The sequence below is a fragment of the Onychostruthus taczanowskii genome, unplaced genomic scaffold (genome assembly GCF_017590055.1).
Source record: "Onychostruthus taczanowskii isolate IOZ18803 unplaced genomic scaffold, ASM1759005v1 scaffold15, whole genome shotgun sequence".
Taxonomy (NCBI): Eukaryota; Metazoa; Chordata; class Aves; order Passeriformes; family Passeridae; genus Onychostruthus; species Onychostruthus taczanowskii.
Window position 1 is genome coordinate 12,878,902 of NW_024498685.1, and position 17,736 is coordinate 12,896,637.

A 17,736-nucleotide genomic window follows, 5' to 3' on the forward strand; every position below is an offset into this window, starting at 1 on the left:
AGTGAGAAATTAATTCACACTTCAAGCTTATTCTGCACTGCTTTTACAGGGAGATGATTGTGTCATGGTGGCTATCTGCCTTTAAAATCCCAGTGGTGGGAAACCCTTATGCTTCCTCTGAGAGGTAGCAAAGGGAGGTCAGGGCTGCATCATCGCTCAGAGTGACTCCACCTGCTATGCTGCACAGGAAAACAAGAATTTGCTGTCCACACGAAGATTTAAAGTAGGAAAGCAAAAATACAGGGAAGTCATCACGTAGGAAAACACTTTGTTTGACTGGGAAAGAAAAGCCTTAGTCACCAGATACAAATATATGTGTTTAAAAATAAAAGGTGTGGTTGGCGACTGGACCAGCACTCCCATTCCACAGGGAATGTTGAAAACTCAACCAGAAGCTACTTGGTAAGCAGGAGGTGAGAACAGCAAACGTGGAGAGATGGCTGAATGTTTGTTACAAATGCAGCCCTTCCTCAGGCTGGTGAATCATTTCTTAACTGATCCTGATTTCTTTAAGTACACTTGTTGATATGCTACAGGCTATATCAGCGAAGCAACATTGCCAGGAATCAAATATCATTATGAGTTATGTGCACAAGAAATGGAAAATCTGACCCATCTCTCTCTCTCTCTCTCCTGTCTTATTGTATCAAAATATTATATTGTGAGGTTGCTGGGGTTCTTGTCGGTATGTTTCTGTATTTTGATGGTGGTTTTATAAATTGTGGTCTCTTAAATTATTCCTCTGTAAGCACTGGAGTTTTTACTTGGGCCTCTTTAAGTTAATATTAAAATCAATATGAATGTTTTTCAGCTCATTTGAGAGAATTAATTTAATCCATTTGGATTTTCTGGAAATGCAGAGTTTATGCATAAGGCTACTTTTTTTTTTCTTTTTTTTTTTTTTTTTTCCACAAGCACTGGATGGCACAAGAGCAGAGAAAGGTTTTGTGTCTAACAAAGAGAATCACAGATCAGAGAATGGCCTGGGTTGGAAGGGACCTTAAAGATCATCCATCATCCAGACCCAATCCCCTGCAGGGATGGGCAGGCACATCTTCCACTAGAGCAGGTTCCTCAGAGCTCCATCCAGTGTGTTAATGAATAAGAATTGGGGGGGAAAAATTAAGAACCTTAAGACAAGTGACTATTTTCAAGAATATTTGACCCTTGCCCACAGATCCTTGGACAACAAATACTTGGGGCTGCGCATGTAATGAAATAAACTGGGAATGCCTATTTTTCACCATGTTTAAAAATCAGTTGTTTATTAAAATGAAATAAGTGGTAATTCCAAGGTCAGCTTTTATACTCAAAGGGGTTGTTTCACCGTTTGCTTTTCTAAATCCTTCGTTCAGCACAGATTTCTAGGAGGAGAGAGATGTGCCAAATGGACTTGAGGACTTCTGCTGGCAGCCTGCAAGTTTCACACCCAAATCTGTGATGTGCAAATGCCAGCATTCTTGAGCAATCACCTGAGCATCGGTGAAACACAGACCTGCGGTGGAGGATTTGACCGCTGGATTTTGTAATGGTTGAATGAGATGAGAACAGGAGTCATGGAGTTAATCCAAAGGTGCCAGAGGGCAGGGAGAAGGGTCCTCAGATGGGGCTCAGCTGGACCCACTCAGTCTGTGGGGACAAGGGCTGGGGCACTGCTCAGCTTCAAGAACACTGCTCTGAAGAAGGTAATGAAAGGGGACATCAGCAGAGTCCCCAAACAAAGCAAAAGTTGCAAGTCTAGGAATTAGAGAGAAGCCAAAGGCTGTGGAGGATGCTCCCTGGAGAAACTCTGATCTTCCTCCATGAGGAGCTGGCAGAGAATTAGAGAAGCTGAAGTCTTGCAGCAAAGGTGACCTCATCTTTGAGCTGGAATGGTCAGAAGAATCCGGCTCATACCAGACCTAACAAAGCAGAGCTTCCCAAAAGGAAAATTTTTCCATGTGAGTCATGCTTCTGCAAGAGCTGGGAACCTCACAGTGTCGACAGTGTGCAAGGAATGGGAAAGCAGATGGATGAGGCCATGCCTCAGCCCTACACACAGATATGTAAACTTAAAGAGAAACACCCAAAAAATGTCATAAGCTCATGGTAATAACCACGTGGATTTACATGTAAAAATTCTAGGTTGTTCTTCTACAAATCTCTCACTGAAGGAACCCTGCATGGTACTCATCCCTAAATTCCACTGAAAATACAGTCAAGTCATGCCAGATGTGATCAGCATTATGGGATCTACAGGTCTAATCCACATCCTTGCAACAGGAGTGGCACTGCACTTCCCCTGGGTACTGCAACTCGGTGCAGGTGCATTTGAGACCAAGAATTTTAACTTCTGATCCTCCTCAAATCAGTCACATTCTTGTCATGATGAAAAACCATATCAGAAGAGGAGAGCTAAGCTTAATATAGGACAAAAAAGGGGCATAATAAGGGTTGTTCTGGGGTTTTGGGTTTGTTTTTTTTTTTGCTTTGATCTTCTACTGAAAGTGATCTACTGTGTAATTTTGTTATGAATAACCTCCCAGGACTCTATTTAACCAGCACAGCTTGCTCTAAAAATCTACACGTGTGCTTCTAACACTATGTTAAAGCAATGTTGGATCAGATGTAGCTGAAACTGGAAAAAGTAATTTTTTCTAGAACGTCAGAACAAACACAGAACACTGAGTTTTTTATTCTGAGGTTAGATTGATTTTTGGTTCTAGTGGGGTAAATATTACTGAATTTATTTTTATTCTAGCAACATGCATAGTGTCTAATGATACTGGACACTTGGTGATCCTGACAAGGTTAGAATTTGGGTCCATTTATGTAGCTGGTGATGTGTGATAAAGATGAAACATTTGGAGTTTGTTTTCTAGATGTTCAGTAAGTCATTTCCAACTGCATTAGTTTGAGCCAAACAGAAAAACTTCTTTTTCAACAGGAGTGAATTTATTAGCCACATTTTTTTTTTCTAATTTATGTCTTGAAACATGAATGTTTGTAGTCCACAGGAGCCTGAGGCTTTACTTGTGAATAAATTATTTGTAATATCCTGATTTATTGTGGTGTTTTGGGGCCACTTCTTTCTGCCTGAGTGGCACCAATTAGGGTCAATAGCATCTGCCCAAGGTAGTTTCACTTCTGGTCACTTGGCCCTATAAAATATAACATGCACATCTGGAAATATCAGACAGACAGAGCTTTAATTTTAATTCTGAAGACAGACCTTTCATTTTATGCTTGCATCAAGCAGGAAACATTAGACAATGCATGAATATCAAAATGCTATGCTTTTTTTCCACAGAAAGCTCATCTAAATGAGTTTAAGGTTCTCTGAAATTGTCCTGTGTTAGTCATCCAGAGACAGTGATTTAAAATTCATTACATTATCCTGGGTTAGCAGATATTTGGACATGTAAGTGATTTGGCACAGCTTTAGAAAATGGACCTAAAATGTCAGGTGAAAAATCCCTGATTTGGTCTCCACTTTGTCAAATTTGGTCACCAACAGGTGATTCTGGAGTTAGCATCTTCCTCAGTGGATCACAGACTGGAGACCTGGAGCTGAAAAGCAAAAATAAATAAAAAATGTCCCAAATGGCACTAAAGGCTCAGTTTCCCCTGTAATTTAGGGGACTGTGGTTAGTCTGCTTTAGCTTTGATTTGCTTTGTAATTGTTTTCTATCACACGTGTGCTCCTGGGACCAGCTGGTTCCTGGCAAGCTTGAAAATCAGGCAATTTATTTTGGTAACTAGGTATGGACATAGGAGCCCAGCTTCAGAGATCTATTTTCCTTGCTGATGAATCACTGCTGGGCAGCATCCTGCCAGCAGCACAAACACCACACTGAAAATTAAGAGCTTTTAGCCAAATCAGGGCTTCACCAATATCACGTATTGCAATATTGATTTCAATTTCTTTATGGATGAGATTCTTTCAGCATTATTGCCTGCTTTGTATATTTAGGGAAGGAAATAACTACAACATTTCCATTTCAGAAAAACAGCTTTGTGGCTTACTCACTGCTGAAATCCATTAAGAGACTCTGCAGGGTGGGAAAAAAGGTGGGTTTTTTTGTCTTTAGCTTGTATTTTATAGCTGTGTGACAGAGTCTGAGTCTGTTTGTGTGGTCAAGGCCATCCACCTGCCTGCTGCATTTTGTCCTAGGTTCTTTATATCTGCATCCCTTGTGGAAATCATAAAGCACTTACCTTCAAAAGCACAGAGATGGTGAAAATGTGCTGAACACTTTGTCAGTGAGAGGGAGGTCATTGCCAGCCTGGCAGAGTTGGCTCATCCCCCCAGCTTTTTCAGCCCTGCATCCCTAACTGGTTCCAGTCAGCACACTGGTGCTGAAGCTGCTCTTGTTGTAAGGTCAGCAAAGGCCTCGGGTTTTGTTTGCTGGGCTTTTTTTTCAGTGATTTAAGCTCTTTCCTGTTGTGTTATTGCGTAACTGCAGCTCTTGACAGAACACGTGTCCCTGTGCCTGCCCTCCCTGGGAAGTGCTCAGCTCAAAAAGAAAGTTGCCAAGTCGCAGTAACAGCATTCTGGTACTGTGGGGAAAAATTTGTTCAGTAATTTTGGATTCCAACATGCCACTAAATGCATTGAAATTTAATTTTTTTTTTTTTTTTTTTTTTTTTTTTTTTTAAAAAAAATTAAATGCATTGAAATTTTTTATTTTATTTTTTTTTTACAACAGAAACAAACCATAGCAAATACTCAGCAAGCTGTTCAAAAGTTTGTATCATTAGTAAAACTTTCATTTCCACTGGGACATAATGCTGGGTTGGGTTTGTTTGTGTGTTTGCAGTGCTTGAAATACGTGACAGGCTTCTGGTTTTCCTCTTCATTTGCTGTTACTTCTTAAACAGAGTTGTTAAATGTTACAAAGATGCCCTGTTTTCTTCAGCTGTTGAGGCACATGGTGAATAGATCTTTTTGGTGAACTAATTATGCATTACTTTCATTTGAGAGTCCCTACAGGTCTTGGCACATAGAGAATCTGTTGCAAAGAAACAAAATAAAATTATTTTTAAAAGTAATTCTTATGGTTCTGCTTATAAGTTGTACATCTCAAGGACTGACACACTTCCCATCTCCTCTTCAGATTTTCTAGTTTTGTGTTTCCTTCTAAGCAAGGCAAGGTTGTCTTGTTAGACCTAGACTTGTTAGACCACGTTGTATACATTTTGTTCAGCTTTTTGTTCCTGTCAGAGATTATGCTGGTAACCTGGTCCTCACAAGGCTGATTCTGAAGAAAAGTTTAAGGGATGTGACTGTAAACACCAGGGCTGCAGTCAGCACTGATGCTTTTGCAGGAAAGCATTTGCCAGATGTTTCTTGTGTCACTTTTTTGGGGTTTTGGCTTTGGGTAACAAATAACCTGACAAATATATGACAGGCTGAATGTCATTCCACAAACATAGCTGTGTTCTGTGATGTCTGTGGAAGGAGCTGGGCTTCTACTTAAGCAGAACTGATCCAATAGTTCCTGTTTTGGAAAGACTACAGTGCCTTCATAGTGAAAAGCAATGAAGAGCTGTGACACCAAAGGAAGTGGTGAATTATCTCAGTTGTACTTTGTTCCTTTTTTTCTAATCCTGGGTATACCTGTGAAATCCATTTATTTATAGATTGCCCTCTACCACCAGCGTAACCAAGCTCTCCTTCTACATCAAACTCCTTCATTGCTGGCAATCACAGTAAAAGTAGCTGATAATTTCTCATATTTTTCTTGAACATTTTCTTTCCCTTCTCTAGTTTCCCTAGGAACTGGCTGTAACAACTTCTACCTGCAGCATAGCAATACAGCACAGGTCCAAAACTCAATCAGGTCTCTTTCAGGTCTGCAACTGAACAGACTTAGCTTGGGTTTTTTAGGTTGGCTTGGGGTTTGTTTGTTTTGAGGATTTCCCTTTATTTTTCTTTTGTCATTTTCGGTTGGTTGGTAGGTTGCTGTTTTGTTTTTTTTTTTTCCAGTGACAACTGCTCCAAACCCAATTTTATCTTTTTTTCCACTTACATTTTTTCCTCAATATTGGCAGGTCCCTAGGAGCTGCCAATCAACATCTAGCATAGCTTTACTGGGTGAACATGGCTTTATATTTACTGGGTGAATACAGTCTTTTCAGACATATGACAGACACATTTGAACCCTTTTGGAGCAACTGTCCCTTGAACAACCATTCCAGAACCAATCTGAATTTCCAGCCATTTAGAACTTCACTACAATATGGTGATGTCTATCCCACTATGTTGTCTCCTGTGGGAACATGGGAGCATCTCCTGATTTCAGTTCCTAGGGTTTTTAGCTATTTTTCTAGCTACTTTTTAGCATGTCTCTGCAATGTGGTTACACACAGTTGCCTTCCTTCCTTCCTTCCTTCCTTCCTTCCTTCCTTCCTTCCTTTTCTTTCTTGTGCTGGATGCAGCCTATAACCCCAGCCTCTTCTACACTTCATTATTCCCCTCTTTCACAAAGGTATTGTGCTGTGAGCATTTCTATTGCACTACAATTATAATTACACTGGAAATCTGACTTATTTCTTTCACTTCTATTTTTTTACCTCGTAGCATTACTGGAAATGTTGCATCTTCTGCTGGTGGTATAAACAGCACTGCTGGTTTACATGATCTTTTCACTGGTGATCAACAACATGGAAGAAATTGTTCCCTGGGATAGCTGGACTAGTAAAACGTTTTCTTTCACAATCACATAAACTGAACCACTCTTGTTAAAAAAAAACATCCTTTCTTCTGCTTGTTTTTCTGTTGCAGCAGGCAATCTTTGTAAGTGGCGCTAGACACAAACCCTGCCTCTCATCAAGAAGAAATCAAGCACATCCTTTCCTCTGCAAACCTCCTCCTTTCTCACGTCAATAAAGGGACAATTGCACTGTCCCATCTCGTACCACACACCTTAGGGCATCTATCTGATAAGGGCTCCTTTGCAGGCAGGTTAGCACACCCAGGAGGGTTTGCACAACTCCTCTAGCAGGGTGGCCGTGTGGCAGGAGCTCCTCTGCTGCAGCTCCTCCTGAAGCTCCAGCAGCCCTTGGGCCTCTGGCTGCTGCTGCTCACTCCTGGTTTTGATTGAGCAGGGTTGCTTCATTTGTCAGAGCTTTTGCAATCCCCTCTGCAGTTGTCTTTGTTATTTAAAAGCCCTTCCCCCTGGCCTTGCTGAGGAATTCTGCTTTTCTTTCACTGTCATTTCCAAAGATTCAGGATTACTTAATTTCTTTCTGTTTCAGAGTGCTGATGGTTTTCTTTCAAGCTTTTCCCAGCAGCCTGATCTCACAGAGATTTTCTTATACTTTTCCTGGTATGACAATAATATCCTTTTTTTGTTTGTTTGTTTCATGATGTTTTAGGAATAATGCTTGGAGAAGTTAACCTCTTCAACTTGCAAGTCTGACGCATTTCTCCTTGACCTCTCTAAAACCTGAAAAATTTAAAAAGTTACATGTTTAATGTTCTCAGTAGCTTGGTTGATGGAATTAACATGAACATGCTGAAATATCATGAAGAAAGCAAAACAAACAGGGCTTATCTGGAGAAATAAAGCAGCTGATCTAGCAGAGGAGCGGAGATTTCAGTGCAGAAAATGAAATCATCAGCTCTGGGAAGCAAAAATGGAAAGCCAGGAGCCAGTTGTAACGGAAGGCTGAGTACAAGAGGGAGAAGAATGGTGTCACATGGACATTAAACATAGAAAATGAGTGGGCAGGGAGAAAAAAAAAGAAGTGATAGTCAGAGCAGACTGGAGGGAGGGAAGCCTCGTTATGCACAGCACGAATTTGGGTCCTCTGGGGAGCAGCTGGAGGAGCAGGGCTCTGCAGAAATGATCACCAGAGAGCACAGGTGCACAGCCAGCCTTGGAGAGAAGATGCAGCTTTGGGGGAAGCCAGGCACAGGGGACAGGTGATCCTGTCACTGCTTTTACCTGCTCCTGTCCTCTGGAGAAGCAGCAGAAGTGTAAATGGAGGAAGAGAGAGGCTGAGTTAAAGGGGAACACCAGGAAAGGCAAGGATAATGAGGAGGAAGTAGGGCTCAAGGCAGAATGGCCCATTTCAGAGGAAGGTAAGAAAGAAGTTGGGAAAGGAAGGCAAAATGAGAAAGTAAAAGCAGGACAACAAGGCAAAAAGGAAACAGAATCAGAAAATCATGCAATTGTTTAGATCGGGAAAGGCAAGATATTCTACATATGCAGAAATCTGTATAAAAAATTTGACATGAAAATTCCTCAATACAGAAAAATATAACTTCAGAAAACTAAAAGCATAAGGATAAAAGGAAACTACTACAAATCTTTAACCTTTGCTGCAAGCTGGGACAAATGCAAATGGCTGGGGGGAAAAAGAGATGCATTAACTGCAATATTTAACCAGGGAGTTACAACCTGCGTGTGATGTGTGAACCACTAAGTGTTCAATGAAAGATAACCTTGTTTTCAGCTAATACTATCCTACCACCCAGGGCTCCTGCTTCCTTTCTCTGGAGAAGAGAAATCCACAAAAATAAAAATGAAGGTTGGAAACCATTTGAACGACAATAGGATATGAGGAAATATAAAGTGTGACAGAACCACACAAACATAAAACCAAGCACAGATGAGCACTGAGATGATAGCAAGAGAAATGGCAGTGGGTTTCTGGCTACAACAAAGTGACCCATTGCCTGAGAGGCTGGAACACTCCCCAGTGCAGCAACTGCTGTCACTGATACTTGGCGACAGAATCTGGCTCAGTGGAATATTTTTAGTCTCTCCTTCACAAATTCCTTTCTCTCTTCTATCTTTGTGACTTACATATATATATATATATATGCATATGACCCTTTTTTTGTAGGAGAAATGCCTTTTTTGTCATTAATCTGGCGTTTTCTTTGATGCAACTTAACATGCAGCAGAGTACAAACAAAAGATGACACGGAGAAAAAAAAAGACCAGAAGGAGTGGTAAGGGGAGAACACTGTGGAGGAGAAACTAAAAAATAGTTCAAAGCATATTAAATTCTCCTGAAATGGAGGATATGGTTGAAGCAGGTTCAATAAAATAACACAATTTTTCTTTAAAAAGGAGACAGGGCTGATGAAAAGAAAGATGAATTAAGGTAACTCTGAGTACTGCAGGACCAGAAGCACCAGATTGCAAATGAGAAATCCTGTGCTATAGAGATTTGAGAAAATATTGTGCTCTTGGAAAGACTGAAATATTTGAGACATGGCCACTGTATAACTGAAACCAAGAGGAAATCTTTCCAGATACTTATAATGTTTGGAAGTACTGTTGATCATGTAATTTTCAAAATCAAATCTGAGATCAGAATACTATAGGGACCAAGAGACCCTCAGAAAAGGGTTGCTAGAAGCACACAGCTTTAGCTTGCTAAAGACTGAGAATTGGCTGCAGAAGAGAGGCAGATCTGATTACAAGTTTTGAAAATGAAACCAGCTGATGCTACAGAACCTCATCACAAAATGAAGAAGCAGAACAGGTCTGAATAGTCAGAGGTGAAGTCTAAAAACTGCAATCAACCAGCGTGGAGTTTCATGAAGCAATGGAAGAAAATGATTGGAAGAAAATGCACAGTTAAATTCACAAGAAAAAAACATCTTGTAAAAGCTTCCCATGAGTGACTACAGTTGTCTCCAAAAGAAATACTCTGTATGGGAGGTTCTTTGTGGGAACTGTCCAAATGGCAGCTGTGTTTCAGGTGGGATTTGTCTCCTCTGACTCCAGCAGTTTCCAATCAAGGTCTCTCCTCCTGCCTGGGAAGGAATCCCAGCACTGTTGACAGAGTCTGTGTAGCCAGAACAGCTCAAGGTGTGACTCAAGTGAGTGGATATAGGTCCCTACATCAGAATAAGAACTGCTCCATAGTCTGTATTAACTATATTAACTATATTGACTAGCCCACTGCTGTTGTAAGTGAGGCCTTGGAAGACAGCTTCCTTTCGTCAGGAAAATCCAGCTCCAGCACCTGAAATTCAATGAGTTTGAGCTGGACATAGTTCTGCAAGCCAAGTTTCAGTAACATTTTTTCCAGCTGAATAGCTATTCAGCATGAGTAGGTAAAACTCATGTCATGCAGTGAACAAAATACTCTTACTGTGAGTAAAATGTAAATCAGATGTAAAGGAAACAAATGTGAAAGAACAAAAGTCAGCCTTACCTCCCATTGGGAGAGCTGAAACTATGGAAGAACAGCAGCTCATGAAGATAAAATGAAAGAGATGTGCACAGAAAAGCTGAAGTACCCAAAACTACAACAAAATAATAATAGAATTTCTAGTAAATAGATCAGGCCAGAAAGAACCTCCTAGATGATAAAAGGTGAGTGCTGTTAACTGCAAAACAAGCCTTGAAACAGATACCAGCCCATATCTAAAAATAGTCAAGGGAATTTTAGATCAACAAGTTAAGATATGGCTTGGATTTGCTTATGATGCTGGGAAAATTACAGGCTAAAAATAGATCACTTTTCTTGTTGTTCTGCTGTAAGACTATTAAAGAACATCACTGGTAATCTTATGTCTAGTCCATAAAGACTGACACACGTATTACACCAACTGTGGTAATTACAGAAAATGGCCCATGATTTGATTAAGATGTTAAATGGCTTGCAAAAATAGTATCACTTAAAGCACTTCATGGCCAAGGTATCCACAACATAACGATTTTATGGAAAATGTCATCCAGACTGCAACAAGGGTGCCTAGTAAAATCTCAAGGGTGAAATGCAGTATTATTTCACCCTGCTCTGGAAAAAGACTGTCAGTTGCTGAAAGTTTAATGGGAATTGCTTAAAATTCATTATATAGTTGGTATTAAATACAAACATACTGCAAATTCTTACTAGCCCCACTGGGGAAAAAAAAATAAAAAGGGGGGAAGGGGGAAGGAATGCATGTGAGGAAAGGTATGAAAAAAAACACATAAAAGCCCACATAAATAAAGCCCTCTCAGCCACAAGGCCCTGTATATCTCACATAATGCAAACCACAGGTGAAGCCCTTCCAGATATTCCACATGAAGCTCCAGATATTCCACATGAAGCTCGTTCCTATTTGTTCAAGCAATTACTGAACAAACAAAGGCAATTCTCGGGAGGAACTCAGGTCATCTTCTGCTTCTTCCAGAACACAGAAAGCTTCTTTGTCTCCTACAGTTTGAAAGAGAGCAGGTTTTTTAGCAACTGGACAGCAGCAGTGAAGATAACCATGTGAAGAAAAGCAGATGCTGAAGTCTACCAGATCCTGAAGAGATCTGTGAAACAGAGAAGCCAGCTGTGAGACAGGGAATTATTTGTGTTGTACTGTGTATGATTTCCTTATAGATTACTCAAATGACAAGGTTGTTTGAAAGATGAAATACCCTGGCTTAAGTCAAATGTAGCTAGCCACTGCCAGTGAGAGGAAAAGTAGGATATTGAGATCACTGTGTTTCCCTCACAAATTCTTTCCTTCTTAATACTATTTTAAACTAATCCTGCCAATAAACATGATTTTAAAATGTCATTTTTAATGCTGTGTGAAAGTCCCAGGCAACCATTGTTATGATTTTTGGGCGCTTCCTAAGCAAGAAGGCTGTGAAATGGTGTGAAAATGAAGAAAAGAAGGTTCCAGAAAAGTAGCTGTTCTTCTTGAAAAGCAGCATCTTCCATCCTTTTTGAGACATTGAATATCACAGGACCAGTAAAAGAAACCTGAAGGTCCCAAATGTGGCACCCATCATTTCAGGCTGGAAGACTCATCGTGTAACCTCATCATGGCAGTGAGTGAGCCTCTGAAAAGAGGCTTGCAATTAAAAATTGTTCTCTGTTCAAAACTGCACTGAATAGGCAAGATGATTCTGGCAAGATGATGCTGGTTCAGAGAATAACAAGCCCTTTTGTTTTCCTGGTGTTGTCTGCCAGGGAAAGGCAAATCTCACACTTTGGCTTTGGAGTTTGTTTTGTGTTAGTCTGACTGGATGTTTCAAAGAAAATGGCCTCATATTAGGATTCACTGCCATGAAGGAAACAAAAATCCTACACAGCACAGCTAGACCTGGAAATCATTAATTGCAGATTAAAAAAAAATAGTTTTGAAATGAGAACAACTGCTTTTCCTGTCAAGAACAGATCGCAAAACTTATTAAGCTGTAAGATACCACTCTGCTTCTACTGCCTGAGCGTGCACAGGCTTTGGTTGTGAATGTCACAGTGTGTGAGGATATCTGCTGCTGATGGCAGGCAGGCTAATGACCCAGTGCTGGTTCAGTCACACTGGTGCTTTGCACTAACCCAGTAGAGGACTCCTGTGCCACTGGTACCAATGACCCCCCAAAGAACCTCCAGCCTCCAGAGCTACCAGATGGGAGCCCTGGACTTTCATCAGGCTATTTGGAGCAAAGCAGAGGCTCCGTTCTACCAACAGAGCTGTCTGCAGAAGCTGTGCTCAACAGCGTTTTTCCTCTTTCTTATTTCCTCTGACCCAGGCTAATTGCTTCTTTCATCTGCACAGAGATATCCTGACTCCAGAGAATGTCAATTAGTGGATATGTTGATTTTTCCCCTCTCCTCATCACTGAGAAATGTAGCCTAAAGGAGTGGTTCTTCTCTTCTCACCCCATATGTTGGATCTACTTATCAAGTGACCTCAGGACGTGTTAGATCAGCTTATTGAGCTGATAGGAAACTAATTATTTGAGAGGATTTGTGATTTATGTTCTATCAGCTCAGCAAACCCATGTAATTCACCATGGACTGCAAGGTGGTACAAAGACAAGAAAAATTAATGTTTAGGGATGGGGTAAAAAGGAACCCACCCTTCAGAAGTACCTCCCTGGTGAGAATGTGTAATATAAAACTGCACCACCAGCAATGGTCTTTCCTCGCTTTTCAAGGGTTCTATTGTCTCACTAGTTAAACAACATAAAAGATGTAAAGTCACAGACCCCATGAAACAAGCTCATCCAATTTGATTCATGTTGACAGAACACATAGAATCAATAGTGATGAACACAGTTCTGTGGAGAGGTTTTAGCTGAAGTGTCTGCACTGGGATGGGGCAGCCCTGGCTGTAGGGACAGACTGGGGTCTGGAACTGATGCCTTGAAAAGGCTGACCTAGAGCAGAGACCAGAGTTAAAGAATAAAGTAGGGGTTTATTAAAAGCCCTCAATGGATACAGTTGGGCAGCACCAGAGCCCAGCCAGGGCTGCACCCAAGATGAACCCAAATGGTCCCAAAATGAACAAGCACTCATGGGGTCTCTCACTTTTATAAGTTCTGCTCCATTTGCATATTGTTAATTGTCCAGTTACAGCTTTAGGTTATGAAGTCCCATCCTTCTTGTTTTTCTCTCCTCAATTCACTGTTGTTTATGCTTTTTGGGCCTGAAGCTTGTAATTGTCCTTGGTTCTCAACCTGGAAAAGAATTGTTTTGTCTAACTAAGCTGTGAAGGGAACCTACTAACATTAAAGATGAAGCTCAGAGCTACACACCAAGGCAGCACAGAATCTGAAAAATATGAGAGCTAAAACTTAAGGTATTTCCCCCTTTTAGAGGCTTGACAAAGCCTTTACCTTGTCGAGTCTCTATCCTAAACACCTACTACTAATAGGTATTTAATGGCAGACAAGTATCTAACAATAGTAAATAACTAACAATAGTAAACATCCAACAAGTATCCTAAACATCTACTAGTAATAGGTATTTAATGACAGACAAGTATCTAACAATAGTAAACATCCAACAACAGATAAATATCTAATAGTAAATAAATACCTACCAACAGACAACTGGAGAGCAGCCATGGAAAGGGACCTGGGGATGCTGGTGGAGGGCAAGTTGGACACGAGGCAGCAGTGCCCTGGGAGCCAGGAGGGACATCCCTGTCCTGGGGGTACCAGGCACAGCATCACCAGCCAAGGGAGGGGATTGTCCCCTTTGCTAGGGCTGGGGCAGCCTCACCTCGAGTGCTGGGGGCAGTTCTGGGTGCCACAATGTAAAAAAGACATTGGGCTGGTAGAGAGTGTCCAAAGGAGGGCAAGAGGAGGGTGAAGGGCATCGAGGGGAAGCCGTGTGAGGAGCGGCTGAGGGCACTGGGTCTGTTCAGCCTGGAGGAGAGGAGACTTTGGGGAGACCCCAGTGCAGTCACAACACCCTCATGAGAGGAGGAGGAGGAGCAGGCACTGATCTCTTCACTCCCACGAGCAGTGGCAGGACCCAAGGGAATGGCCTGCATTTGCATCAGGGGAGGGTTAGGTTGGATATCAGGAAAGGTGTTCCACCCACAGGGTGGCTGGGCACTGGAACAGGCTCCCCACAGAAGTGGTCACAGCACCAAGCCTGACAGAGCTGAAGAAAGGTTTGGAAAACTCCCTCAGGCACATGGTGTGACTCCGTGCAGGGCTAGGAGCTGGACTCTGATGACCCAGCTCAGGATGTTCTGTGATTCTCTGAGTGCAGTCCACTCCCTGCTTCAGAGGCTTTGTCAGATGCTATGCTTAGAGTCTGGCCCTTTTTTACTGGCTCATCATGTTTGTTGTCACCCCATACCTGTTGGGAGAGGTGTGGATGGAATTCTCCGAGTCTTATTCAATGACTGTTCTCTCAACGCTGTTTTTAATTAATCTCATTTAAAGGGACTCATTGTTTTGTGGGCAGGGTTCCTTTGCCCCAGGAATTTTAAGTATTTTGATTATGAATACATTATTGAGGCAAAATTATTTTCTTAAAACATCAATAGTCTTACTTCTCCCTTAGTACTCCCTGGCCCTGAGGGAGTTGCTAGGAAAGGCTCTGTCATGTGGAGGTGAAAGAGGAAGGGAAGAAGCTTGGGTCAGTATGGAGAAACTGAATTTTTCCCACGAAAAAATCTCAGTGGAGCTGGGTTTTTACCTCATCCCAAGCTCCCAGTGGTGGGGGGCCAATGTCCTGATGGGAGGGCTCTGTCTCTCAGATTAACCCTGCCCCACATCCTCTTCCCATCAGTGACAGGAGCAGCAGATAAATAAGGCCACACCTGCAGAGAGCAGAGAACAGCTGTGCCAATGGTGGTCACCACCCCAACAGTCTGCCTTCAACTCTTCTGGGGAAAAAAAAACCAACCTCATCGGCCAGATGGGATCACTGTGATGGCTTTCTCTGAGCTTTATAAGTCACACTGACCAGTTTCACATTTGGAATCATTAGTTCATTTTAATAGTAAAAAAGAATGATGTGAAAGGTATGATATGCAGTGTCTTGAATTATGCATGTGGTTTTTATGGTGATATAAACTCCTTTCAAAGAAGAGTTTTACTCCCCTTAGTGATAAACCCCTTTTTTTTTCTAAATTTTGTTCCTGAGACCCTCTTTTAAGAGCATTCATGCACTTATCTGACTGTAGAAAATATATACCATCAGTGAACCTTGCGAAACACTCCATGTGTGATTTGTTTTGATCAAACTTTTAGAACAACTTCGAAGCAAAAGTTTTAACTGTGGAATATAGAGCAGCCTTCAGAAAGAAAAACTGCCAACGATACAGATGTGGTTTCCCTCATACCCTTTGTCCCAAAAAATGGAAAAACTTCGGGCTCCCAGAAACCACTGGGAGTTCAGGGTGCATAGCACCTGGCAGGGTGAGCATCTGCAAATACATTTTATTTGATGGCTACTTAACATAAAGCACTTGAGCCCCTGAACCAAATGTCCCTGAGTGAAACAGAACCAAGGCCTTCCATCACTCCCTGGCTGAGCTTCCTATTCATGAGCCCAGCAAGTCATGCCACCACCCTACAGCCCAATAATTATATTTGCAAAATCATGTGAGGGGGAGGAGGAGCACCTTCAATATCCTCATAGAATAGTCTCAGCTTCAGAACAGCTCATGGCTTGGAGCAAAAAAGCATTTTCCTGGGAATAGAGTGGCATGGTTTTGAACACCCTTCATCCTTTGGGCTGAACATGTTCCCCGTAGTGCTCGTGGTGATGACTCTGCTGCCAGCCTGTTTGCTGTGAGTTATTCAGAAACAAAACTTGTAAGTCTTTCTTAGGTGTGGCACAGCCAATTTATCCAGCCTAAATGGTATTCGGGGCAATAATGACTTGCCTGAGAATTCAGCCAGGTTTGGGCATATTTTAAGCACCATGATCCTGGTTTTACCAAGATGACAGTAATTCTAAGCACAAGCAAAGCAGAAAAAGGCTGCAAAGCAAGGGACTGGCAGAACTTTGTTGCCTAAGGAAGCCATTTGGCAAAGCACATGCTGGGATTGGGCAGGATTTATGTATTTTACCTAAATACCTAATTTATGGATCTAGGCCAATATAAATCAAGCTGTGCTGCATGCACTTCTCTGCTAGGGAAAAAAAAAAAAAAAAAGATTCTGCATGGTAGAAGGTATCCACTGTTCTGGGGATTAAGAGCACTTGCTCTGTGCTTTACTTAGGCTGCTTGGGGAAATATGAGGACATGACCACTCCCACCTCAGGAACCCAAAATGCACACGATTTCCCCCTTGCTGTTGCCAGGCAGCTTTCCACAGCCCCTCACAGGAAGAACCATTACTCACTTTACTCATCATCTAAGGGCTCTTGCTCTTGGGAGAGAAGGGAACTGTTTACAGAATGGCTCGTGTTTTCCCCAGAGTACTGCTCCTCCAGCAGTCCATAAATCTCAGGTGCTGTCAGTGCTGAGTGGAAATGAAAGGTATTGCTGGACAGGGAGGAATTCTTATCTTGAATTCAGTTACTTAAAAGATAACTCCAGATCTTCTCACATTCACTGCTCTTCGTGTCAGGAATATCTTGTGTGGGACAACAGGGATTTAAAGTTTTGACCACATGGCACGATGGGGACCAAACCACAAAACAGCTCGGCTGTCCAATTTTATTTTTCCTGAGGTGTTCAGAATGGGAGAGGGGACAAAGCTGCCCGTCAGCTGCGAATCACAAATGTTTTGTGGACACAGGAACGCTGCGAGACTTCCCAGCTTCAGAGCTTATTCAGAAAGTGGTTTTGCAAGGCAAGGTTCTCTTAGAAATATCACGGCCACGGCACAGTTTTAGTAATTGACATTTGTCATACGTAAAATAAGCCATAGGGGTGGATGGCTGTGCATAAATGTGTGCATTACAGTCGGATTACTCACGGGAATTAAACTACACACACTGGCACAGAGAGTCATTTCTGCAGCCGGGGATTGTACCTGAATTACTGCCACCTCCGTGAAACACTGACAACAGGCATCCGTCCACATCCCAGGCATGGGATGGGGCACACAAAACTCGGCTCGCATGAAAGGGAATGCATGTCATCCCTTTGCACTTTGAGGACTAACCCTTTACATAAGCAATTCCAAAACCGCCCGAAGCGGAGGGTGTGAGAAGAGCGCGTTCACCGGGGGAGGAAATAGGACAAAACTTTCAATTTCCTTTGTCCTTACGGACGCGATCAGGGGCTGCCAGCGGCGGAACCGAGCATTTTGGAGCTCGCAGCGCTGAGGGGCGATCGCGGGCCCGGGACGAACGAGCGGCGCCGGGGCGATCGATCTCGGAGCGGCGCTGAGCCGGGCGCGCCCGCCTCGCTCTGTCCCTCCCTTCCTGCCCCCGGCACGGCCGCTGCACATCGGATCCCGCCCCCGTCCCCGCGGGACGGCCCCGGCCGCCTCCCGGCGCTCCCTCCATCGCCGCCGCTCCCTCCTTCCCTCCCTCTCTCCCTCAGAGCCCGCCGGAACCGCCCCCGCCGGCCGGGCGCGCCCCCGCGGCCCGCGCGCC